This window comes from Pezoporus wallicus, unplaced genomic scaffold (genome assembly GCF_028554395.1).
Source record: "Pezoporus wallicus isolate ANWC-B61680 ecotype Strahan unplaced genomic scaffold, APGP_CSIRO_Pwel_v1 contig_3365, whole genome shotgun sequence".
NCBI lineage: Eukaryota > Metazoa > Chordata > Aves > Psittaciformes > Psittacidae > Pezoporus > Pezoporus wallicus.
In genome coordinates this window covers 1,478,418-1,490,647 of record NW_026640883.1, presented here as the reverse complement: position 1 = coordinate 1,490,647, position 12,230 = coordinate 1,478,418, and the positions used below count along the sequence as shown (strand labels likewise).

General features: G+C 43.1%; 1 protein-coding gene and 1 long non-coding RNA gene across 3 annotated transcripts in view; one reads left to right on the top strand and one right to left on the bottom strand.

Annotated features, from left to right (window-relative positions):
• Positions 1 to 12,230, bottom strand: part of NEURL1 (neuralized E3 ubiquitin protein ligase 1) — a 157,625-nt gene that overhangs the window by 138,811 nt on the left and 6,584 nt on the right. The window lies entirely within an intron of this gene.
• Positions 158 to 1,261, top strand: LOC130605494 (uncharacterized). Its single transcript, XR_008973723.1, has 3 exons — positions 158 to 272; positions 645 to 745; positions 1,087 to 1,261. It is a non-coding gene; the product is annotated as an uncharacterized LOC130605494 (long non-coding RNA).

Below are 12,230 nucleotides of genomic sequence, written 5' to 3'. Positions count from 1 at the left end.
CTTCATGTGGGAATAGATTTGCTCAAGAGATACTGCCGTTTTATTCCCTTAGCAGAATACTAACCTCCCACTGGTGTTTTTGCACTAGCAGTAATGAGACTCATGTGGCCTTTTCTCTAACAGACCCTTTTTGAAAGAAAACATGCTTTAAGACTGCTTTAAAAGTAGCTTCTTTTTTCAGAACTGCAGGTCTTCCTTTCAAACACTGCTCAATATCCTTTCCAGGACTCTATTCCCAGTTGCCATGTCTGCATGACCAGGATCTCATGAAGGTAAGTGTGACCTATTCATTAAGGCAATAGCTGAAGCCTCATTAAAATTAATGTTTGCTTGAATCTTAGTGAATTGGAAGCTTTGGGTACCACTCTGCAACCTTTCCTTCTTCTTCAGAGACTGCTATACACTCTATTTTGTTACCATAGCTGGATTTTTTCCATGCTCTGACTGCATCACTGCAGTTTTACTTTCTCCCTTCCCCCAAAACATATGTACTTAAAAGCCCACCAGAAATGAACAAACCCACCTACACAGGGATGGGGACTGTGTAAACCAGAGTCTGAGCTTTCCTTGAGGGATGATGATGAAAGGGCAGGGGCTCCCCACAGGCTGTGCTTGAGAACAAGGAGCTTTTCCTTATTTTACAGGCAATGCTGGGCTTTGTCCTGGTGGTCAGAGGGGCACAGAGGGGATGCTCCTCCCTGCAGCCAGGGAGCGATCCTGACCCCACGACAAAGCCCATCCCCAGGTACCAGTTGGCTGCAGCAGTACATTGGAGGGAAATGGGGATCTGGCTCCACAGCAGCACCAGCACCCACAGGATGAACCCCAGCTGAAGCATGGGACAGAGGACGAGAAATCGAAGAGCTCCTTTGGCTTAGCCTAGCAAAGTCAGGAGAGGGGTCTTAGAAAAGACCCCCTCTGAAAGCATAAGAGAGGGGCCTTAGATACAGGGAGTGGTAGTACTCCATACAGACACAGCTAGGAGCTCAAATGGGACATGGATGTGCTGGCAGGGTTACATTCAATTTTTGTGTACACATGCACACAGGCATCTGTTTGCTTTCTCTTTTTCCCTCCCATTCCAAGGTGCAGATTGGATTCAGGTTCCTGGGAGCTCCTAAGAGCTTGTGAGCAAGTTTGCAGGAGAAGATGAAGAGACCATGACTGCTAGGGGACTTTAATGAGAACTACTTCTATTCTCATGGTGCAGTTAAGAGTCACATAATGAAACAGAGGCTAGCTTGTTTGTTTTTTAATGAGCTCTATTTATATTTGACTTTAACTATCCTCATTCATTTTCTCTGAATCAAACCTCTACTGCTGCAGTCTTGTGCACCAGAATTAATAAAGGGCAGCTATAATCTGATTTACTGCATAGTTCCAAACATGAATGTACTCGCAGGAGGGGTTGATAGTTTACAGCGGCAATGTTTTAAAGCAGAAGAACTGACAGCAAAATTGAATATAACTTCTCAACTGCCTTGCAGAAAGCTGAAGTAATCCTCCAGGCTTGTGTGGAGGCATTTTTCTTCCTGCTTGTTGTAACACCAAGAGGTTAAAGCTGCTGTTTAAGCTAGGTTTATGGTTTGCAAACTGGAAGCTGGTGAAAAGCAGGTGCCTTGTCTGACAGATTTCATCTGGCTGTTAGGGAAGCAAAAATCAAGGGGGGTTCTGGTTCACTCCTTATGTAGAGGATTAGAACAAAAATCAGCAGTACCATTCCCTTGACTTCTTCCCCTCCTCAAAACAGAGAAACCACGGTTTTCAACACAGCTAGAAATTTGAAATGGAGTTTTTCTCCTTGGAGGAAGAAATTTTGCCCCCATCTCCATATTTAAGCTTTTAAATTAACACAGGGGAGCAGCTGTGTAATTAAGTCAGTTTGGGGATGAACAGTGTAATTCAAGAGCAAAATACTATCTTAATTATATACATTAATATTCTGCTAAGGAGATGCTTATCACAAAAAAAATACAGATAATGAATGTTATTGAGCAAGGAAGGCCACTAAAAATATAGAAATAACAGAGAGGGTGCCAGTCCAAGACACAGCATATGACTGCATGGTGTGAAAGCAGCTCCCAGCTGCAGAAGAAGCACCCAGTGAGTGACAGATAACACCCGCATCTGAACAAGAAGAGACTGGCCAAAAGTCATCTGTTGTCAGAGGTGAATACTGAATGAGGGACCTCTGTGTCAAAGGGAGAGTTCCCCCGTGGCTGACCCAGCTGCTTGGGAAGGGTTTCTGGCTGCAGTCACATCTATTTTTCTGTGAAGAAATGCAAAATGGAGCATATTCACAGAAACAGGCAGCAAAGGGAGAACTGGAGGTCAGGATGGGGGGGGATAAAGAGAGGAATCTCATTTGCTGAGTTGGGCACTAGGATGCCCTTCTGTTGCAGGGACTCACTTGAGTCCCCATCTACAGACCACCACAATTGTCAGGAGGTGGATGGGGATCAGCATCTGGCACTGGGGGGCTGGCAGGGGAGACTGGTTTGCAGATATGGAGCAGCCAGTGCACATGGGACAGGAGCAGTGGGGGCTAGGAGCTGGGGAGTGATGTCTGTCACCACCCCATATGGGATGGAGCATGCCTCATCAGAGCCGCAGTGTGATCCTACAGTGCTCCCCTGTCTCTAACTGAGGCTGCATTGCAAAGCTACAGCATCAACTGATCAAGAGAGGAAAGAAAGGATTTCCTTGTGGGTTTAAGAAGCCACAATGGGGTGTGAAAATCCTGATTCCCAGTACAGACCAAGAAAAATAACACAAGGTCTCAAAAAAAAACAGAGCTGCCTTGCTTGTACTGAGACACTGATTTAAAGGGAGTTTGCAATTGCACAACACAGACCCCCCTGGTCTCAGGTATGTGAGCTGAGATTTGGGGTTTTCTTGCTCACAGCCTCATCACAGGGCCCTGTGCTCCTATCAGCCTCAAGGAGAGGGGTAGGCTTCATGTGTGAACAGATCTCCAAGGAAAACCAAGGTGCTGCAGAAAACAGGGCTGAGAGTATAAAAGCATTGCTCTTTCTGCTGAACGGCCAATGAACCGACATTGCGCAGAGGTGCTATTTGGGATGGGATTGCAGAAGTGCCTGAACCAGCTCAGGTGAAGGTTGCAGCATGGCTGCATTAACCACCCCAGGGGGTGGGCAGGGCCAATGCACCTCCTGAGATCCCCACAGGTGTCAAAAGGGTGGCACACATTCAAATGAGCTTGGCATGGTCCTACCTGTCATGGGAAATGAGTCTCAGGCTGAACTCCACCTTGGTCTGTGACCACCTGGAAAGTCTGCAATGTCACATATGATGGTACTTTGCATTTTATGATGTTTGTGGGAGCAAAATGCCAGCCCGCTCTTCAGCTAGACCAGGTCTGAATCGGGTCTAAATCGTGCTGGATTGCTTCAAATTTGGTTTTGCAAAATGAGAGCTCAGTGAAGAACCACAGGGACATGTGTGTTAAGCGGTGACAATGAGAGGATTTAGGTCTGTTCTTGCCCTCCATACGTTTTTACTTGGAGACCTCAAAGTACCATGAGAGGGCATGCAGAAAAACCTCACTTACCCCTCCTGCTCTTTATTTTTCGCAGGAAGCATAAGCTTTATCCCACTGCTCTGCAGCAGAAATATGCCAGGAATATTGGGGAGAAAGATCATTTTCCTGTCCCAAGGCAGTTTAAAAAATTATGCTTACAAATGTTGAAGAACTCGGTATCGAAATGGCACGTGTCAGAAGCACAGCAATTCAGCTGTCCTGGAGAGAAATGCTCTATTCTGCACACAGCAAAGGGGAGGGCGGGTTGAGGGCTGAGCTCCCATTTAGCAGAGTCATTCGCCAAAATTCCTATGTCCTACAAAGCCACGGGCCAAGGTGGTGAGGAACGGCTGCTCAGTCTCTCTACTGCAGAACAATTTGGATGCAGAGACAAACTTTGCCTTCAAATCAGTCCCAGGATCCACTGCATGAAGGTCATTATGCTGCGCAGGGAAAGCAGCAACATTTTGCCTTAGGGCTGGAATGGCATCCTGTGGTCCAACCACCCCAATGTCTCCTTTACAAAGCAAAAAAACTCAACAGTGCTCTCCTGTGGGCTCCCAGGAGCCCAGCACTTCAATGGGATTGGATGAGACAGGCTGGGATGGGGCAATTCAGTAAGAAGAGCCCAGACTTTCCATTTTAATCCCTAAAAGGTTTAGGAAACATTTCTCTCTCCCAGCTCTTCATCTGCATGGTTTTGACACTACAGAGGTAGGGCAGTGTTCCGGACTTTACCTCCTGCAGCTTGTCACACACAAGGCTAACAGCCCCATTGCCTTCCCCTGGGAAGGGCACCCATCTCACAAACAAATGTTGGATTGTTCCTCATCTTAACTACAGAGAGGACCAAGGTCTCATTAATTAGCACTGACATTTACAATGAAGGCCACAAGATATGAGTGAGATGAAGATGGATGAACTCCAAGAGGATCTGGGAGCAAAAAAGGGCTGTGAGAAAGATTGGGCATTTTTTATTCTGAGTTTTCCTCGTAAAGAGACATTATTGATGTTCGAATTCCCTTTCATGTTAGAACAGGAAAACTTGCAGTCAGTCTTTTGCCATGTATCTAAATTGCAAGGTGCAGTACTCTGCTGAAATGAAAAAGGGACCCTTGTACCGGCCAGTCTCCAGTCACTGGGTTTGTGTGTGGAGCTGGAGGTCACAGATCAGGTGTTTTCCTGAAGGGTCTGGCTTACCTTTGATTCAGAGGATTTGAAAAAAAAATCAATGCAAAAGTTCACCAATTGTGTGCTTCTATTGAAGCAGAGTCAAGCTCATGATAAAACAAAACCATCTGCTCTTTCAGACTTTCACCCCAAACCAGAATAAACCTATTTTGATGCTCTCATGGACTTGGCTCCTTCCACTGTCTTCATGTGCTCCGGTTTGACATTATCAGGCATTCCGACTCCTTGGATGAGATCCTGAGTCATTGACCAGTGGGATTAAAATAAAGATTAGTTGAAAACAAAAGCATTGGTGTTTCTTTAGTACATTTTCTGATTGTCGAGTCATTGGTCATACTCTCTTTATACCTTGCAGATTTTCTCTGTAACAGAGAAGTGTATAAAATTGAGGGGAGTTTAAACAAAAGCTAGGATTCCCATGCAATCCCTTCAGTCCATCAGCTGAGGCTTTAGGAAAAGAAGTCAATTACCATGAGAGCTAGGAAAGCTGCCTCAATTCATGGCTCTTTTCTGTAAGACAATGCCAACAGCAGAAACAACTGCCCTGTTTCTGAGCACTGAGTAACCCCATTTCTCACCTTCATCCCTACTTTGTTGCTGAGCCCTAGGCAAGGTCTTTCAGAATTTAACAGAGAAACCCAAATCTGGCTCTGAAGATGCAATCCTCTGGCAGAGATACTGGGGCAGGGGAAGCTCAGCAGAAGGGGAGAAGACCCAAAACTCGCCAAGGCATGAGTATGCCATTAGGGTAGAGGGCAGAAAGGTCTGCAATCTACATCACTTGGAGAGTCGGGAAGACACTTGGTCTATGACTCTGACAAGTGCCATCAGTAGGCAGGGACACACTCTCACTTTATCTAAAACCTTTTTTGAAACAAGCCAGAAAATCCCATCATCACTGGTGTGGGGTTTTCTGACTTGGGTTAAAAACACAACATATAAAACGTGAACAAGAACTACGATCCTCAAAACAGCTTTCCTCTGTCCTTTTGCCATCCTGCTGATCATGATGTCTGGGGCTATAAAAAGGCACTTTATAGATGAGACACAAGCACAAGAGCATGTCTCTCATTCTGATCTGCTTCTGTGTTTATAACCATCGCTTATCTAATGACACTTAGGAAGTGTTACCAAGGAGACTATTTGCATCCTGCACCATGTTGCTAAAGCAACACTGATGAATTAGATGCAGCACTCTTAGCCTTCACCTACTGTATTTATATTGCTATTAAAATGAAAGAGTCACAGGCTTAAACTATATTTGGGTCATTCACTCATCCAAACACCTGAAAATAGTCCAATGGCAGCAGCTACGGAGTTCCCCCGTAAATCTAACACATTTGGGTCTGCATCTCTTACATGTATTTCTAGCTTGCCTGTCAATGTGACCTGCGGACAAAGCAAGCCATCTTTTCTTTCATACTATGACCTTCCTCCACAGCACGTGTTTTCCCTATATGCTTGGCTTTTATTTGAATACATCAGGAGATTTTAACTGTCATAAATAATTACAGCATCTCAGTATTTGGTGGAGCATGGCAGAAGGCAATTTGTACATAGCATTAATTTTTGAGGCACAAGATGGCTCAGAGGCACTGGAAATGCGACAACTTGACTGAAGTTTATGGGTCAGCTGTTCATCCTCACCCTGAGTCTTGGTTCAGCTGTAAAGAGGCACCATTCAAGGGTTTCAAGAAGGCCCATGGAAAGATTAAAAGGCTAAATAATGACTAATAGGGTAAAATACTCATTAATTAGGTGATGATAAAATCAAAAGAATTTAAAACCATTAAGAACTAGAAACAAGCTATAAACAAAAATAAAGAATGGGGGCTTTTTTAGGTGAAGTAATAGAATAAATTAATCAAAGAAACACAAAATACTGCTAGGAAGGAGAGTGAGCAAAAGAGGTGTGTTTGCAGTGGTTTCCAAAGCCAATAACGGCTTCTTTAGATTTTGGATATTTGTCAATATGCTAAAAAACATATTTAAAATTAAAATACTCTCCATGTTAATGCATAAATATGGGCAACTGTCAAGAACTTTACAGCAAATATTACAATTGTGTAACAATATATTATATGCAGTTGTATATATAGAATAAATTGTATTCTTTATGCTACCAAGCTCTCTGAACTCAAGTATTCTGGTGTAAATCTAGAGCAAACTCTTGCCCCCACAGCTTTCTATTCTGATGGTCTGAGCAGTACACTTTCGGACAAACACATAATAATATAATACCATCCTACCAGCACCAAGCTGGAAATCTTCATCACTATTTAATATGTTTACTCCAAAAATAAGTCCTGCTTTTAACACTTTCAAATTTAACAGATAAACTCAGCAAGGACATAAATACTTGGCATCTGTCACTGAATTCAATCAGCTCTCTGAATCAGAGCAAAAGCACCCTGTTCCAGCTCTGCTTTAGTGCATAATATAGTTTGGGTGACTCTTATTAATAAATATTTGCTTTAGCCCAGAAGCATTGCTAAAAGCACACCTGGGAGCATTTTACTATATATAAAACCTCTGTTCCAACAACAAATCTCATATGCCTGCAGAATCTAATCACAAGAAAGTAACTCTCCTTCCTGCTGAATAGGCTACAGCAAGAGAAAGCCCATGTCCAAAAAGCATTTCACCAGCCAGCCCTTGTAATTGCTTATACCTGGGAATTTAAGATGAAATACCATAATCTGGGCTGGTAAAAAGGTTGCTAACAGTCTCGGGTGCCAGTTCAGCCAGGCAGGTATGTCCTTTGGCTTTTAACAATATTTAAGGATGTTTTTCAGAGGGCTGCTAGAGACAGAAGAGCCAAGTGTGTGAGTCAGTGGTAGCTGAACACCATTGCCTCCTCTCAGAAGGATGCCGCCGATGCTTTGCCAAGCAAGGAGGGGGTGATGTGGGCAGATGGGGGTGAATGCTGCTCAGCTGCATTGACGGACTGGGAATATAGGGGGAAGACCTCAAATCCCAGCATTTCCCTAGGAGACAGAACTGGATCACATGAACTCTATGGTAATTAATGGATGTAGGACTACTGTGCTCAGCAGATGAATTGAGTCTTTCTCCTGATGAATTGTTGTGCAAAATATAAATAAATCATTTCACCTCCTTAGACATCAGCCTATTTTAGGATGAGGGGATGGCACAAGCTTTTTCCTGCCTCTCTTCAACAGCAGCAGTGAGGCTCAGTTCCTCAAGTGTTGTCATTGCTTTAATTCCTCCATAAGAAGGTGTAATAAAGGTACAGAGAGGATTTCTGTAGCTGGCAATAGCTGCAGAATATGTGTGTGCCCACCACCACACTCTGCTGAGCTGCTGAGCCATGTGTGTCAGCAGTGGGGTCTGAACAAACATTCAAACATTCAAATATTCTTCCTAACTCCTGTCATAAAGCAAAAAGAGGATGGTTCAAGTCTCATGGGGCTGCAACAGCTGTATTCCCTCATGCTTCCTCCCATGGCCACCACAAGAAAACTCCACCAAAACTGTGTTGTAGAAAGCAGTCTGAAGTCCTGTGGGGGAAAGAGTTATTCATGTCAACACACAAAGGCTGCAGAAGGTCAGTTTTAGCTGGGAATTTCAAGGGAAGCTTTCCCAGGACTCAGCTCTCCTCTCTGATTTCAGGTGCCCTATGTAAAATGGGCCAGGGAAGGCTCCAGGGAAGGGTTAGAAATGAGGATTTGCATCACCAGCAAGGCAGAGAGAGAGGAGGAGAGGAGGTATCCCTCTTGCCATCAGCCCACTCCTCTTTCTCCCATGGGAAGCAAGATCAAAAGGGAAAAGGTTTTCTCTGTTCTCATTATGCCTCTGTGAAACTTTCTAAGGACTTTCTGTTGGTTTTGGATCAGGTCCTAGACCCATGTGGACAAAACCCATAGTGTATGATGTGTCTGGATTATATATTAGCAAAAGGGTTCCCTCTGCGATCAATCAAGCATGTAGAACACTGTATTAAAACATGCCCTGCTCCATATCTGACTCAATGGAGTTGGCATGAAGAAGTTCTCACCACACCCTAAGAAACGCCGTTGGACTACAAATTGTCATTACTTCCCTCATCTCAGTTCCTACATGGCCTTATCTAAGTTATGTCATAAATCTTCTGGGTTTTATCTGAACCCTCCTCCTCCTAGTGACATTCTGTACTTCTCAATAATGCTGTCTCCATGTAAATTACACGGGGCACAGCCGTAATGCTCCAGCAGAAGCAAGGGAAGCAGTGGGAAATAGCTAAAAGCTATGAACTGTATTCTTACTTGTAATCTTCTGTCATATTCCAAGTTGGAAGATTAGATAACGAGACTATCTATAGTGGCATTGCTGGGTGTGTATCACAAAACCTTTATTGTAAGACCATGGGCAAGTATGAAATTTCAATTTTGCCTGCCATTTCCCTGTGTCAGAGCTTCCTTTGCACCACCGCATCTTTTCTTTCACAGGGGGGCTATTAATAATAGATGTAGCATTAACATTTCCAAATTGGGAGTTTACCCTCAGTCTCTGTTCCCACCCATAGCTCAGTAAATTTTCATGTTGGACTGACAACTGGAGACTGACAATATCTGCTCAGCCACTAGACACACATTGTGCGGGAAAGAGCAACCGGAGCTCACTTCATTCAGTGCTACAGGTCCCAGCTGCAGGACTTCTCTGGTTGAAATCTCAAGCTGCTTTTGAATCTCTCTGATAAGTCTTCCCCTCATACCAATAAATTCTGAGAACAACTGTCCAAAGGAAAAGCACTGAACAACAGATGATGGCTTTCAACTGAAAGAGGGTAGATTTAGACTGGACATTAGGAAGGAGTTCATTACTGTGAGGGTGGTGAGGCACTGGAACAGGTTGCCCAAAGAAGCTGTGAATGCCCCATCCCTGGCAGTGTTCAAGGCCAGATTGGATGGGGCCTTGAGCTACCTGGTCTAGTGGGAGGTGTCCCTGCCCATTGCAGGGGGCTTGAAATGAGATTATCATCTTTAAGGTCCCTTCCATCCCAAACCATTCTATGGTTCTATGATTTAAATAGGGAGAAGGTTTTGCATCTTCATTTTATGACTGTAAGAAATGTAAACATATAAGGGTTGTCCATTAAAACAGGTACACTAAAAGATATACAGAGATGGGAGTGAGAATGAGAAATCCAGTGTTAACATCACAGCTTACCCAGGTCCCTTTTAATACCTTCACTATACCTTCACTGTATTTTTTAATAAAGAAAGTAAATTATTTCAACTACTTCTTTCTGTATTTGCTGAAATTCTGCAACATAATCAATTAGTGAGGCACATTTTCTCTTTTCCATTTTCTGTCATATCTATTCAAGTAACTAACGTAATACGCAGATTCTGTTTGCAAGATTTACAGTTATTTGTATCCTGTCTTCTACAGTGACTCAATATTTCTATGGGAAACCATCTCTTCCCTTCCTACCTAGTAATTACTTGTTAAGTACAAAAAAAAAGGCATTCAGCCTCTACAGAAATGGTCCTGCAAGATAGATAGAGACATAGAGAAAAACACAATGGCACCAGTTGCTCAAATCAAAGAAATCCCAAGTGATACCAATACAATTAGATGCTATATTAAACAGTATGTCTTAATGAGGAGATTTGAACTAACTTATGATGAAGAGTTGAAATCTGGGTGGTAAAGTAAGCTTTGGATCTGTGGCTGCTTGGCTTACCTGACAAAAGTCTGTCCAGAAGCAAGTTAAAACTCTACCACTAAGCTTTACATTAAATGGTGTTGATGAGCAGCAAAGCACAAAACTCAGTCATGTCTCCATCCAAGTAGCAGTTAAATGGAAATGAAGCAGAACTTTATGCCTAACAGAGGATGAAAGATGATCAGTGCGGTTTTTAAATTATATGTTGACATAAGGGAAGTAAATGTAAATTGGAATGAATCAAGCATAACATGATTACATTTCTTCTGGCTGGGTCAGGGTGAGAGCTACAGCTTTCAAGTATGGTGAAGCCAGAGGGATGTCCAGAGAGGGGCTGCTTGCAAAGACTTTCAAGCTCCTTTTCAGCTCTTAAAGTAAGAAACCAATACCCCAAAAGTGCCCCTGATTAATTTCACTAGGACAAAAGATCCCAGATTTCCAACTGTGCTTAGCATCCCGTGGTCCCTTGTCCCTTCAGAAACTGGGCTACTCCTCTGCTACCTCACTAGTTAGTTTCTGACACTGGCACTGGCTAGTTCCAGAGCTAACCAGCCATTGTTTTGCTGAATCGATCCTCTCAAGCCCTGATGCTAAACATCATGTGTTCTGGCCATATCATAAAAATGATGAGCTCAACAATCAATAGAAAATCCCTGCATATGCCCATGCACTTGCAGTAAGCCCACACATGCAGGAACATCTGAGTGTCAGTCACCAGTCTGAAACTCAAATACTGAATACAAAGGAACAGAGGAAGGAGACTGCAAGCAATGCCAGTACATTAGAATTTCTTTTGTCTAAAATTTTCTTACTGTTTTCTTCCAAAAAAATATTTATATTAAGTGGAGTTTTTTTAACTAAAAAATCTGATGGTATTTTATCTCTGGGACTGGGTAAGAACTATTTACATTTACTTTTCAGAGTTTTGTATTAAATAGCCCTGAGGTTTAACTTGACAGTTTTCTGAGAGATGAGAATCCTTCCTTATGCTTTAGCAAAGAATAGAACCAAGGTGGACTAACGGAGAATTGTACAAACATAATCCCACTATAGAATCATAGAATAGTTAGGGTTGGAAAGGACCTTAAGATCATCAAGTTCCAGCCTCCCTGCCATGGGCAGGCACACCTCACACTAAACCATATCACCCAAGGCCTTGTCCAACCTGGTCTTGAACACTGCCAGGGTGGCATGCTCCACCCTGTCATTTTAAAACACAATCCTGTTTTAATCCTGGAAGGCCAAATATAACCAGGAGTGTAAACATTAACAAGAATCTTATATACAACATGCTTTTATCAGCTGCAGGTCCCCAAGAACAAATGGAGATGAAAACCTACCCCACCTCAATTTTAACCGCATAATTTCATCAACCTAGACCTTAGTATGAGTATCCAATACTCATACTAATATCTCAGTATTCAAGTAGCTGCTCTCCTCCCCAGCTACACAGCTAGCAATACCCTATTTACCTAGGTTAAAAGGTAGTTCAGGTTCATGTAGACATGTCACAGTTACAGCAGAAACTTTAAATATTGCCAGACCCAAAGTTTCAGCTAAAATTCAGCTCACATCCTCAGAACTACTTTGGGATTTGTCCATTTGTGGTACATAACTGAGCACCTGCACAATGACATTATTAAAGTTAATCTTAGATCAACCATTTCTGGATGGAGACAATCACAAAATACAGGAGCTGCAGACTGCACTTCTTGGGACAGTTGAGAAACGGATTAACTCGGATATCCTAACATCTCAAGGCAGACCAAGTCAGAGCATGTGTGGATCCCCAGCTTGAAATGAATAGCCACCAGGAAGATATGCACC